Genomic DNA, 15,396 nt, shown 5'->3' with positions numbered 1-15,396 from the left:
AAAACTAACAGCATTTGATAAGTTCTAGATCTCAGATGAATCTGGTAATGAATGGTGTGGCTGTTGAACAAGTTGAGGAGACTAAATTACTTGGTGTTACATTAGATTGTTAACTGTCATGGTCAAAACATATAGATTCAATGGTTGTAAAGCAGGGGAGAGATCTCTGCTTTTTTTGACTCCACAATGCAAGTCCTGCAGGCTCTAGTTTTATCTTATCTTGATTATTGTCCAGTCATGTGGTCAAGTGCTGCAAGGAAAGACCTAGTTAAGCTGCAGCTGGCCCAGAACAGAGCGGTACATTTTGCTCTTCATTGTAATCAGAGGGCTGATATAAATACTATGCATGCCAGTCTCTCTTGGCTAAGAGTTGAGGAGAGACTGACTGCATCACTTCTTCTTATTATAAGAAACATTACTGTGTTGGAAATAACAAACTGTTTGCATAGTCAACTTACACACAGCACTGACACACACACTTACCCCACCAGACATGCCACCAGGGGTCTTTTCACAGTCCCCAGGTCCAGAACAAATTCAAGGAAACGTACAGTATTATACAGAGCCATGAATGCATGGAACTCCCTTCCATCTTATATAGAGCAAGTGAACAGAGAACCTGGTTTACAAAAACAAATAAAGCAACACCTCACAGCAGAACGCCCCATGTGACCTACTGGTTGTGTGTATGTACTGACATGTGACCTACTGGTTGTGTGTATGAACTGACATGTGACCTACTGGTTGTGTGTATGAACTGACATGTGACCTACTGGTTGTGTGTACTGACATGTGACCTACTGGTTGTATGAACTGACATGTGACCTACTGGTTGTGTGTATGTACTGACATGTGACCTACTGGTTGTGTGTATGAACTGACATGTGACCTACTGGTTGTGTGTACTGACATGTGACCTACTGGTTGTGTGTATGAACTGACATGTGACCTACTGGTTGTGTGTATGAACTGACATGTGACCTACTGGTTGTGTGTACTGACATGTGACCTACTGGTTGTGTGTATGAACTGACATGTGACCTACTGGTTGTGTGTATGTACTGACATGTGACCTACTGGTTGTGTGTATGAACTGACATGTGACCTACTGGTTGTGTGTATGAACTGACATGTGACCTACTGGTTGTGTGTACTGACATGTGACCTACTGGTTGTGTGTACTGACATGTGACCTACTGGTTGTGTGTATGTACTGACATGTGACCTACTGGTTGTGTGTATGAACTGACATGTATGTGTAACTGATAGATATACACACACACACACACACACACACACACACACACACACACACACACACACACACACACACACACACACTACACATTAATGTTTTTAAATGTATGTAAATTGTATTTTTCGTTGCATGTCGGACCGCAGAAAGACTAGCTGTTGCCATTGGCGTCGGCTAATGGGGATCCTAATAAATCTAATCAAATATGATCTCTGCTTCTTGGCTAACTAGCCACCTGGTCGTTGGCATAAAGTGTGAACAGATTAATCAGCTGTGTGTGTGGCAATAGCTAACTAGCTATCACATTAGGTTGCCACTAGCTCTCAAACTTCTCTCTGCAGTTCCCAGCCATTCTGCCTTCTCCCTACAGTTCTCAGACATTCTGCCTTCTCCCTGCAGTTCTCAGCCATTCTGCCTTCTCCCTACAGTTCCCAGCCATTCTGCCTTCTCCCTACAGTTCCCAGCGGTTAGCTTTGCCCACGACTGCCTCATGTGAACTACTGCTGTGTTTTAATGTTTAGAAATGTCAATTATCATCGCTTGCGATAAGGCTTTCGAAACATATGGCCTTTATCTTTCATCACCGAGAAAAAATACACTTAGCGTAGCAATTACAGATCCATACAGCTATGGAGCCTCCATCCTACTAAACTACACTGTAGCAGTTACAGATCCATACAGCTATGGAGCCTCCATCCTACTAAACTACACTGTAGCAGTTACAGATCCATACAGCTATGGAGCCTCCATCCTACTAAACTACACTGTAGCAGTTACAGATCCACACAGCCTCCATCCTATTAAACTACACTGTAGCAGTTACAGATCCATACAGCTATGGAGCCTCCATCCTACTAAACTACACTGTAGCAGTTACAGACCCATACAGCTATGGATCCTCCATCCTACTAAACTACACTGCAGCAGTTACAGATCCATACAGCTATGGAGCCTCCATCCTACTAAACTACACTGCAGCAGTTACAGATCCATACAGCTATGGAGCCTCCATCCTACTAAACTACACTGCAGCAGTTACAGACCCATACAGCTATGGAGCCTCCATCCTATTAAACTACACTGTAGCAGTTACAGATCCATACAGCTATGGAGCCTCCATCCTACTAAACTACACTGTAGCAGTTACAGATCCATACAGCTACGGAGCCTCCATCCTACTAAACTACACTGTAGCAGTTACAGATCCATACAGCTACGGAGCCTCCATCCTACTAAACTACACTGTAGCAGTTACAGATCCATACAGCTATGGAGCCTCCATCCTACTAAACTACACTGTAGCAGTTACAGATCCATACAGCTATGGAGCCTCCATCCTACTAAACTACACTGTAGCAGTTACAGACCCATACAGCTATGGAGCCTCCATCCTCCTAAACTACACTGTAGCAGTTACAGATCCATACAGCTATGGAGCCTCCATCCTCCTAAACTACACTGTAGTAGTTACAGATCCATACAGCTATGGAGCCTCCATCCTATTAAACTACACTGTAGCAGTTACAGATCCATACAGCTATGGAGCCTCCATCCTACTAAACTACACTGTAGCAGTTACAGATCCATACAGCTATGGAGCCTCCATCCTACTAAACTACACTGTAGCAGTTACAGATCCATACAGCTATGGAGCCTCCATCCTACTAAACTACACTGTAGCAGTTACAGATCCACACAGCTATGGAGCCTCCATCCTACTAAACTACACTGTAGCAGTTACAGATCCACACAGCTATGGAGCCTCCATCCTACTAAACTACACTGTAGCAGTTACAGATCCATACAGCTATGGAGCCTCCATCCTACTAAACTACACTGTAGCAGTTATAGATCCATACAGCTATGGAGCCTCCATCCTACTAAACTACACTGTAGCAGTTACAGATCCACACAGCTATGGAGCCTCCATCCTACTAAACTACACTGCAGCAGTTACAGATCCACACAGCTATGGAGCCTCCATCCTACTAAACTACACTGTAGCAGTTACAGATCCATACAGCTATGGAGCCTCCATCCTACTAAACTACACTGTAGCAGTTACAGACCCATACAGCTATGGAGCCTCCATCCTACTAAACTACACTGTAGCAGTTACACATCCATACAGCTATGGAGCCTCCATCCTACTAAACTACACTGTAGCAGTTACAGACCCATACAGCTATGGAGCCTCCATCCTACTAAACTACACTGTAGCAGTTACAGACCCATACAGCTATGGAACCTCCATCCTACTAAACTACACTGTAGCAGTTACAGATCCATACAGCTATGGAGCCTCCATCCTACTAAACTACACTGTAGCAGTTACAGATCCATACAGCTATGGAGCCTCCATCCTACTAAACTACACTATAGCAGTTACAGATCCATACAGCTATGGAGCCTCCATCCTACTAAACTACACTGCAGCAGTTACAGATCCACACAGCCTCCATCCTACTAAACTACACTGTAGTAGTTACAGACCCATACAGCTATGGAGCCTCCATCCTACTAAACTACACTGTAGCAGTTACAGACCCATACAGCTATGGAGCCTCCATCCTACTAAACTACACTGTAGCAGTTACAGATCCATACAGCTATGGAGCCTCCATCCTACTAAACTACACTGTAGCAGTTACAGATCCATACAGCTATGGAGCCTCCATCCTACTAAACTACACTGTAGCAGTTACAGATCCATACAGCTATGGAGCCTCCATCCTATTAAACTACACTGTAGCAGTTACAGATCCATACAGCTATGGAGCCTCCATCCTACTAAACTACACTGTAGCAGTTACAGATCCATACAGCTATGGCGCCTCCATCCTATTAAACTACACTGTAGCAGTTACAGATCCATACAGCCTCCAGCCTACTAAACTACACTGTAGCAGTTACAGACCCATACAGCTATGGAGCCTCCATCCTACTAAACTACACTGTAGCAGTTACAGATCCATACAGCTATGGAGCCTCCATCCATCCTACTAAACTACACTTCCTGAGTTACACTTACACACAGGTGTTGGGAGCACGCTAGGTAGCTTATTAGCACAGGTGGTCGCCTCTTGTCTTCCGTCTGTTTTCCGTAAACACGAGCGATAACATGGAGATATGGTCACGTGGAAACCCCAACCCGATCAAGTGTGTATCAATGTAACTTTAATAAAAAAATATATGTATTATTTCTCACTGATATGAAAAATAAGATTCTTATGTTTCTAAAACCGTACCGCAAGCGATGCGTGTTAATATTCCGACCGAGCGTTGGGAATCTCAACAAAACTCCTCCCTACGGAAGACGCCTTCGTCCAATGACTATTATAATGTAATGGAACTGAGAGAGTCATGATCAAGTGCTAGGTTGCCACTAGATACGCTGGCTAAGCTAGCTAGCTAGCTAGCTAGCTGCAGTGTCAACCATGTAGCTAGCTAACGTTAACTAGATAAATGGGTCAGTCCAGTCACAGATTATCCAATATATTGACAAGGTACTTCATACAGAGAAATAGTAATGAAGTATTTTTGTAGGTACTAACTCCGTATTAGTTTGTTGTACAAAGCCCAATGGGAAATTGAGTTATTTTTTTTATTTTGTATTTTTTTAGGGGGATAAATGCCGAAAATAAGGTTTGTGGTGAACACAGGCTTTGGAGATTTTACACGTTTTATCCTATAAATTAATCTTCATAAACTAACGTAACTTTTTTATGTGAATTTTGAAGTATTTACAGTGTATGTAATCAGCAAAAACACCTACTGTAAACACATAAAGGGTTCATCATTCGTAAAGGTCATGTTAACTGACTGATATTATCTCATAGAACAAAACGTATACAGTAAGCTCTCGTAAACCCGTGTTAACCTCAGACCTTATTTTTTGGTGTTTATCCTAAAAAAAAAAAAACTTTTCGTTCCCCTTTCTGTTTCCCCATAGGAATGGTTGAATGAACCAGACGTAACTAACTTTCCAAGATTTTAGGACTACAAGCTGGCGAGTTTTATTGGCCACTCTAAAAAAAATGTAAAGAAATGTCTTTAAAAAGGCAATTGGAAGGAGGCAAGATCAGGTGGGAACATTCTAGCCAATGAGAGGTTAGATACAGATGTGATAACAGTTCTCGGGATGTCACATGTCCTACTTATATCAGCACACTGGTAACAACCTTAGCATTAAAAACTTCTATGATCAAATAATTCACAACATTTGTTGTTAACCAAATTCGACACTCTCTTATTGACGTCCGTACAAAAAGAAACGCCTCGTTTGGTGAGCTGATGAAAATGCCACCAGCTGGAGGAGACAGATTTTGGGCCCAGTTATGCCTCTCACCTCGTCTCTTCCTCTCTGGTCCTGCACAGCATCCTCTCTCTCTCTCTCTCTGTCTCTCTCTCTGTCTCTCTCTCTCTCTCTCTCTCTCTCTCTGTCTCTCTCTCTGTCTCTCTCTCTCTGTCTCTCTCTCTCTGTCTCTCTCTCTCTGTCTCTGTCTCTGTCTCTGTCTGTGTGTGTGTTTCTAAATGTCATTCTGTTTTTATGACTTGGCATATAAACACATCTGGCAAACAGTCAGGGTATCATCGCAGTAAGCCTTTTGTGACATATACATATGTTATGTCTAGAAGGGATACAGATTTTCACAAAAAAATGTACTTTTCGTAGCAGGTTGGGAGAACTTACATAGCAGGTTAGGATAATTTACATGGCAGGTTAGGATAACTTACATGGCAGGTTAGGATAACTTACATGGCAGGTTAGGAGAACTAACATAGCAAATTAAGAGGAGTAGGTTAAGATTAGGAAAAGGGTTAGGGTTAGCTAAAATACAAAAGAAAATCAACTTTTCACGTCAATTTGACAAAAGCTGTATCCCATCTAGACACCCTTGGCAGGAGAAAAAGATGATTGAGTTGAAAGTTTATCGTTCTACAGTAGACCCAGGGGCGCCATGCACACCCAAAATCTGAGGGGGAACAGAATATTTATTTGTATTTTTTATTTCACCGTTATTTAACCAGGTCGGCCAGTTGAGAACTAGTTCTCATTTACAACTGCGACCTGCCCAAGATAAAGCAAAGCAGTGTGACACAAACAACAACACAGAGTTACACATGGAATAAACAAACGTACAGTCAATAACACAATAGAAAAGTCTATATACAGTGAGTGCAAATGTAGTAAGATTAGGGAGGTTAGGCAATAAATAGGCCGTAGTGGTGAAATAATTACAATTTCGCAAATAAACACTGGAGTGATAGATGTGCAGAAGATGAATGTGCAAATAGAGATACTGTGGTGGAAAGGAGCAAAAATATATAAATAAATAAAATAAATAAATAACAATATGGGGATGAGGTAGTTGGATGGGCTATTTACAGATGGGCTATGTACAGGTTGTCACGCCCTGACCATAGACAGCCCTTGGTTCTCTATGGTATAGTAGGTCAGGGCGTGATTGGGGGTGTTCTGTGTTGTTTATTTCTATGTTGGTGTGCTTGGTATGGTTCCCAATCAGAGGCAGCTGTTTAGCGTTGTCTCTGATTGGGGATCATATTTAGGCAGCCATTTCCCCACTGTGTTTTGTGGGATCTTGTTTTTGTGTAGTTGCCTATGAGCACTGCTTGAGCTTCACGTATCGTCTAATCTTTGTTGTTTTGTGCGTTTCACTTCAATAAAATATGTGGAACCCAGATCACACTGCACGTTGGTCAGAGTATGCTTCCAGTTCGTACGACGAACGTGACACAAGTGCAATGATCTGTAAGCTGCTCTGATAGCTGATGCTTAAAGTTAGTGAGGGAGATATGAGTCTCCAGCTTCAGTGATTTTTGCAATTCGTTCCAGTCATTGGCAGCAGAGAACTAGAACGAAAGGCGGCCAAAAGAGGAATTGGCTTTGGGGGTGACCAGTGAAATACACCTGCTGGAGCGCGTGCACAAAGCGAGGTCCATACAGAAATGGTTTGTCGAGATCGGTGTGGAAGAACTTGACTGGCCTGCACAGAGCCCTGACCTCAACTCCATTGAACACCTTTTGGATGAATCGGAATGCCGACTGCGAGCCAGTCCTAATCGGTCAACATCAGTGCCGCTGGCCAATCGGATGGCTCAGATGAGTGCGTCTGCAGTAACACAGCAGGCTTTAAAGAAAGATACAGTAGAGTTGATACGGTGAGATTTCAGAACGTTTAAAACCACGACCAGAGAGAGAGACTGTCAACGAATTCAGCAAAGACCTGCTGTCTCTAAACGTTTAAAACCACGACTAGAGAGAGAGAGAGACTGTCAACCAATACAGCAAAGACCTGCTGTCTCTAAACGTTTAAAACCACGACTAGAGAGAGAGAGAGACTGTCAACCAATACAGCAAAGACCTGCTGTCTCTAAACGTTTAAAACCACGACTAGAGAGAGAGAGAGACTGTCAACCAATACAGCAAAGACCTGCTGTCTCTAAACGTTTAAAACCACGACTAGAGAGAGAGAGAGACTGTCAACCAATACAGCAAAGAGCTGCTGTCTCTAAACGTTTAAAACCACGACTAGAGAGAGAGAGAGACTGTCAACCAATACAGCAAAGACCTGCTGTCTCTAAACGTTTAAAACCACGACTAGAGAGAGAGAGAGACTGTCAACCAATACAGCAAAGACCTGCTGTCTCTAAACGTTTAAAACCACGACTAGAGAGAGAGAGAGACTGTCAACAAATACAGCAAAGAGCTGCTGTTTTTATCAGTGACTTCATGTTTCAGTTCTTACTCAGCGCTGTCAACACTTTGTATTCAACACTTTCAAGACATGAAATGTGATTTCTTTCTATTTCCACTCAGTGCTACAACAAGCAGTGCAGCAGTAATGAATGAGTAGGAAAGTGTCATCTGTAGGCTTCCGTTGTTGTTGTTATCAGCGACTTGGGTCTATTTTAATATAGAGGAATATTTCACTTTCTCTGTTCATAGGAGTAACAACATCAATTTGTGCATGAGGCAGAAAATAATGGTTTCGAGGTAAATGGGCCTCCCGAGCCAGAGGCTGTGCTATAAACTTCTAATGTCTGCAATGCTTTACGCTAGAAACAGGCTGTAAAATGCCGGGGAAAGACGTGACTCGGATGCATATGGCATATGTTTGGTTCAAGAGGCTGAGCTATAAACTTCTGAAGATGAGGAGGAATGAAGGTATTTTTTTTATTTTATTTCGGATCCTCAGCAGCTAATCTTCCTGGGCTCTAAAGTTTGCTATACTGATATAATTGATTTGAATACAAGTTAAATGGACCTGATTATATAAAACGGTCTATAATGACACATTAGTCCGCAATGCTTAATGCTAGAAACAAGCTGTAAAATGCAAGATGAAAGACGTGACTCGGATGCATAGGGTACATCTTTGGTTTGTCTCTATGACATCCAGAAGCGGTGCTATAAACTTCTACAGCCGAGAAGCAGTTGTGTAGTGCAATTTGTTCTGGCGTGACGGAGCGAATTTATTTTTAATTTGTTTGTTTTTTATGACTTAATTTCTCGATCAAAATGTGTACAGATTGAATATCATTATAGGATAATAGGTAGATACAATCCATCCTCCAATCTGTTCTCCTGTTAATATCCGGCAGACACCAAGTTAGGCTTACCTCATTTTAAAGTAGGCCAATTATCACTGTCAGTCGTGAATCAATACTTCTTCACGTTTTACCGTAAAGTGCACGTCAATCAAATCAAATGTATTTCTAAAGCCCTTCTTACATCAGCTGATATCTCACAGCGCTGTAACAGATCAGCTGATATCTCACAGCGCTGTAACAGATCAGCTGATATCTCACAGCGCTGTAACAGATCAGCTGATATCTCACAGCGCTGTAACAGATCAGCTGATATCTCACAGCGCTGTAACAGATCAGCTGATATCTCACAGCGCTGTAACAGATCAGCTGATATCTCACAGCGCTGTAACAGATCAGCTGATATCGCACAGCGCTGTAACAGATCAGCTGATATCTCACAGCGCTGTAACAGATCAGCTGATATCGCACAGCGCTGTAACAGATCAGCTGATATCTCACAGCGCTGTAACAGATCAGCTGATATCTCACAGCGCTGTAACAGATCAGCTGATATCTCACAGCGCTGTAACAGATCAGCTGATATCTCACAGAGCTGTAACAGATCAGCTGATATCTCACAGCGCTGTAACAGATCAGCTGATATCTCACAGCGCTGTAACAGATCAGCTGATATCTCACAGCGCTGTAACAGATCAGCTGATATCTCACAGCGCTGTAACAGATCAGCTGATATCTCACAGCGCTGTAACAGATCAGCTGATATCTCACAGCGCTGTAACAGATCAGCTGATATCTCACAGCGCTGTAACAGATCAGCTGATATCTCACAGCGCTGTAACAGATCAGCTGATATCTCACAGAGCTGTAACAGATCAGCTGATATCTCACAGCGCTGTAACAGATCAGCTGATATCTCACAGCGCTGTAACAGATCAGCTGATATCTCACAGCGCTGTAACAGATCAGCTGATATCTCACAGCGCTGTAACAGATCAGCTGATATCTCACAGCGCTGTAACAGATCAGCTGATATCTCACAGCGCTGTAACAGATCAGCTGATATCTCACAGCGCTGTAACAGATCAGCTGATATCTCACAGCGCTGTAACAGATCAGCTGATATCTCACAGCGCTGTAACAGATCAGCTGATATCTCACAGCGCTGTAACAGATCAGCTGATATCTCACAGCGCTGTAACAGATCAGCTGATATCTCACAGCGCTGTAACAGATCAGCTGATATCTCACAGTGCTGTAACAGAAAACGTTATGTTCTGTCTCATGCACAAATTCATGTTGTTACTCCAATCAGTCTCTTATCAGTTTCACGGTAATATGCATTTATATCTTCTTGAATAACCGAGCGAATTAAAGCAGATGGTTGTTAATAATAAACTACTAGTAGTTCTTTTAGGACTATTTTGTTTCAAAGTATAGCCTGCGGTGCTGAGTTTTTTGGCCGCATGTGGACAATATTTTATTCAGCTTCGGATAGGAAATGACTGAGGAGGTGTTGTTGGTGTAACATATTATAGGCTTACTATGCTACAGTAGGGTTTAATATGCTATTATATTCAGATCTGCTATGTAAAATACTAATGAATCATTATGTGATTTTTTGTTCCAGACATTTATTTAGCTTTTGGATCTAACTTTAGCAAACGACCACTATTGTGAGAAATGCTACTAATCTTCTATTTGTAATAATAAAAATAAGTGACGTGTAGGACTATTGGATGTAGGGAACATCTTGATGAGGTTTTACTGTGAGCGATCTGAGCACCGTTTGAATCGTGGTACTGAAAGGAGACAAGAAGGAGTCACGTATCGTTTTCGGTTCCACTGCGCAACACGGGTTTCATGGAGTTGAATCAACAGACGTGGTGAATTTGGATCCTACATCTGGCGGATGTGACGGTAAAGGTTCGCACTGGTGGATCACTGCTTTGGCAATAGAGGTGAATTCAAGACTGTTTTGAGGACATCCTTTTAATAAGCAACCCATGGTAGAGTTTTCTGTCTGTGGCTGTTCTTGTTACGTCGGATTTGTTAGGACTCTGCCAGTGGAGGCTGGTGAGGGGAGGACGGCTCATAATAATGGCTGGAACGGAGCGAATGGCATCAAACACATGGAAAGCATGTGTTTAGTGTATTTGATAACATTCCACTAATTCCGGTCCAGCCATTACCATGAGTCTGTCCTCCCCAATTAAAGAACAACCAACCTCCAGTGCTCTGCACAGCCTACAGTTAATAAGTCATGCCACTGCCATAGAGAGAGAATACAGGGAAGAAACCACCATTTAGGCTGCCTACCTACAGACTGCCATAGCCTATATGTTGATTTAGTTTGTCGTTCTATCGTTTTCATGGAATTTAATGGTAATTAGGCCTAAATAAAATTTATTTCGAATTTATCAGAATTCATTTTCGAGAAATAATTTTACCTTGCTTGCAGTCTGGTGGTGAATTCTCAATTTGAAAAAAAGTAAGGGAGCGCTGCAACAGGCTATTAAACAACATGCTAACTCTAAATCAGTCAGGAACAAGCCAGGCTATTAAACAACATGCTAACTCTAAATCAGTCAGGAGCTAGCCAGGCTATTAAACAACATGCTAACTCTAAATCAGTCATCAACAAGCCAGGCTATTAAACAACATGCTAACTCTAAATCAGTCAGGAACAAGCCAGGCTATTAAACAACATGCTAACTCTAAATCAGTCAGGAACAAGCCAGGCTATTAAACAACATGCTAACTCTAAATCAGTCATCAACAAGCCAGGCTATTAAACAACATGCTAACTCTAAAATCTGTCATCAACAAGCCAGGCTATTAAACAACATGCTAACTCTAAATCAGTCAGGAACAAGCCAGGCTATTAAACAACATGCTAACTCTAAATCAGTCATCGACAAGCCAGGCTATTAAACAACATGCTAACTCTAAATCAGTCAGGAACAAGCCAGGCTATTAAACAACATGCTAACTCTAAATCAGTCAGGAACAAGCCAGGCTATTAAACAACATGCTAACTCTAAATCAGTCAGGAGCTAGCCAGGCTATTAAACAACATGCTAACTCTAAATCAGTCATCAACAAGCCAGGCTATTAAACAACATGCTAACTCTAAATCAGTCAGGAACAAGCCAGGCTATTAAACAACATGCTAACTCTAAATCAGTCAGGAACAAGCCAGGCTATTAAACAACATGCTAACTCTAAATCAGTCATCAACAAGCCAGGCTATTAAACAACATGCTAACTCTAAAATCTGTCATCAACAAGCCAGGCTATTAAACAACATGCTAACTCTAAATCAGTCAGGAACAAGCCAGGCTATTAAACAACATGCTAACTCTAAATCAGTCATCGACAAGCCAGGCTATTAAACAACATGCTAACTCTAAATCAGTCAGGAACAAGCCAGGCTATTAAACAACATGCTAACTCTAAATCAGTCAGGAGCTAGCCAGGCTATTAAACAACATGCTAACTCTAAATCAGTCAGGAGCTAGCCAGGCTATTAAACAACATGCTAACTCTAAATCAGTCAGGAACTAGCCAGGCTATTAAACAACATGCTAACTCTAAATCAGTCAGGAACAAGCCAGGCTATTAAACAACATGCTAACTCTAAATCAGTCAGGAACAAGCCAGGTAGCCTAAAAAGGAATGAAAATGATTTTTTTTAGGATATATTATCATTATTTCAAGGCTATAGCCTGTCATTTAAGAAATCTAAATTGTGAAGCATTTGTCACACGCTACAGACTGGCAGAAGCTCTCAGTATTTAAACAATTCATTAAAAACAGCACTTCAACAACATGCTTATGCATTTAGCATTTAGGCTGTATAAAATGAGAAATACTTAGAATTAAATAATAATGACATGTAAAATGCCTTATTAGGCTATACAGTCTTTCTACAGTGCTTTTTGGAAGCATGAGTTTGGCCAGTCTGGTTTGAGGATCATGTGGTGAGCTATGCATGCTTAGATTGTTAATTTAGTCTAGCAGATGCTCTCATATTACCATGCCCTAATCACAGTCAACACGCATCTATTTTGTAACAACAATATCATGGAATAAAATAGAATAAATTACAAAATCATAGTTTCCCAAATGATTTGTTTGTGCATATAGGCTTACAGTTGGTCGCAGATGTAAATGAGAACGTGTTCTCAACTGGCCTACTTGGTTAAATAAAGGTGAAATAAATAATAAAAACAACGATATGTGGCTGCTGTGTTAAACAATGACTGGCTTTTTCTCAAATTCACTGATGTTCAGATACTTCAGTTGTAACTGGTTCTGTTGAGCTCAATCTTTACAGTTAATAGACAACTTTTGCACTGTTCCGTAGCTTAGCCGATCCTTTAAAAAAAATACAAATAGTAGCCTGTATCCAATGTCTTTGGTGTTTTAATAGTAGCCTGTATAGCAATCAAATGTCTCTGGTGTTTTAATAGTAGCCTGTATCCAATGTCTCTGGTGTTTTATTAGTAGCCTGTATAGCAATCAAATGTCTCTGGTGTTTTAATAGTAGCCTGTATCCAATGTCTCTGGTGTTTTATTAGTAGCCTGTATAGCAATCAAATGTCTCTGGTGTTTTAATAGTAGCCTGTATCCAATGTCTCTGGTGTTTTTATTAGTAGCCTGTATAGCAATCAAATGTCTCTGGTGCTGCAGCATTCGCTCATTCATTGTCATGCTCTGTTGTGGTATTAGAAAAGATTCAGCTTGTCTCCAGTCATGTAAAATGATGAATAATTGCATGAAATGTGTTTATAAAAAAGGCAATTGTCACGGTGTTCTGGGAATCCACAACCTTCCGGCTACTTTGCTGACAAAACGAATAACAGTTTCTAAAACTGAATATCTGTGGCTCTGGTCTGTCTGAGGAGTGAGGAGTAAACGGTAGGTATTTTCTCTGCTATCCACTTCATGTTTTAATTACTGGGTGTAAGAGTGGCAGGGTAGCCTAGTGGTTAGAGCGTTGGACTAATAGCCGGAAGATTGCAAGTTCGAATCCCCGAGCTGACAAGGTCAAAATCTGTCGTTCTACCCCCTGAACAAGGCAGTTAACCCACTGTTCCTAGGCCGTCATTGAAAATAAGAATTTGTTCTTAACTGACTTGCCTAGTTGAATAAAGGAGGGTCATTTCATTTTTTTCAAGCTTTCAGGGAGGGTCGGGTAAAAATATATTTTACTGAAGGGAGGGACATCCATTTTCATTTCAGAGAGATCCGATTTTCTCCATGTACCCCTCATCATAAATAACGTACAGTCCCTAATTTAGCAGCTCTGACAACACCATGCATCGCTTTCTGCTGCAGGTGACAAGAATATCATTGTGGCTGGCCCAAATGGTACCCTATTCCCCATGGTGGCATGGATTCTGGTCAAAAGTAGTGCACTATATAGGGAATATGATGCCATTTGGGACGTATGCTGTGTGTGTTATTGAATAAACCTGCCTGTCTACTGGGGACGCCTCAGCCCTATTCAGAGGAGGACGGGACCTGCCTGTCTACTGGGGACGCCTCAGCCCTATTCAGAGGAGGACGGGACCTGCCTGTCTACTGGAGACGCCTCAGCCCTATTCAGAGGAGGACTGGACCTGCCTGTCTACTGGGGACGCCTCAGCCCTATTCAGAGGAGGACTGGACCTGCCTGTCTACTGGGGACGCCTCAGCCCTATTCAGAGGAGGACGGGACCTGCCTGTCTACTGGGGACGCCTCAGCCCTATTCAGAGGAGGACGGGACCTGCCTGTCTACTGGAGACGCCTCAGCCCTATTCAGAGGAGGACGGGACCTGCCTGTCTACTGGAGACGCCTCAGCCCTATTCAGAGGAGGACGGGACCTGCCTGTCTACTGGAGACGCCTCAGCCCTATTCAGAGGAGGACGGGACCTGCCTGTCTACTGGAGACGCCTCAGCCCTATTCAGAGGAGGACGGGACCTGCCTGTCTACTGGAGACGCCTCAGCCCTATTCAGAGGAGGACGGGACCTGCCTGTCTACTGGAGACGCCTCAGCCCTATTCAGAGGAGGACGGGACCTGCCTGTCTACTGGAGACGCCTCAGCCCTATTCAGAGGAGGACGGGACCTGCCTGTCTACTGGAGACGCCTCAGCCCTATTCAGAGGAGGACGGGACCTGCCTGTCTACTGGAGACGCCTCAGCCCTATTCAGAGGAAGACGGGAAAGGGAAATAAATAATTAAATTTGACAAAACATCAAAGGCAGAGAGAGAGAGGTCGTAATACCAATTACATATAGAGAGGAAAGTGCTGTAAGAGAGCAGGGGGACAATCATGTGAAATCAGCAACGATGGTCCAGAGAGTACATTAAGTAACAACAATGACTTCTGGAGGCTTAAGGGGGAACACACACACACACACACACACACACACACACACACACACACACACACACACACACACACACACACACACACACACACACACACACACACACACACACACACACACACACACACACACACCCAGCAGCTATGTCAGCAGAACTCTGAACCAGCTCCATCAGAATTACAACCCT

This window comes from Salmo trutta, chromosome 3 (genome assembly GCF_901001165.1).
Source record: "Salmo trutta chromosome 3, fSalTru1.1, whole genome shotgun sequence".
NCBI classification, from domain to species: Eukaryota; Metazoa; Chordata; class Actinopteri; order Salmoniformes; family Salmonidae; genus Salmo; species Salmo trutta.
Note: the sequence above shows the minus strand (reverse complement) of the source record.